A 390-nucleotide genomic window follows, 5' to 3' on the forward strand; every position below is an offset into this window, starting at 1 on the left:
AGCCAGGCTGGAGGGGTGAGGGCAGCGGGAGCTCCCTGTGCAGACTGCCCGGAAGCGGCCCTCTCATGACTCTACTCAGCCTCTTTCCACGTCATGGGCTGATGTGGTAGGTTCGAAAATCAAGGTACACCAGCCTTCTCTCCTCGGTGGCGGCCTGTGACTTCACGCTTGCCTCAGGATGCCTAGCCATGGAATAAACGATCCAGGAGCCAGAGAATGTCCAGAACCGTGCACTCTTGGGGTCACCCTCAGATTCAGGGGCCTTTACCAGAGTTCCCCAGACTGCCCTGGTTTGCTCACTACTCTCATCAGTGTGGCTCTTTGTCTTCCTGTGGCTGGGGGCTCTCTGATGTCTGTCCAGGTGACGGGGCCATGCAGACAACACAAACT

This window comes from Tupaia chinensis, unplaced genomic scaffold (assembly GCF_000334495.1).
Source record: "Tupaia chinensis unplaced genomic scaffold, TupChi_1.0 Scaffold000428_1, whole genome shotgun sequence".
NCBI lineage: Eukaryota > Metazoa > Chordata > Mammalia > Scandentia > Tupaiidae > Tupaia > Tupaia belangeri.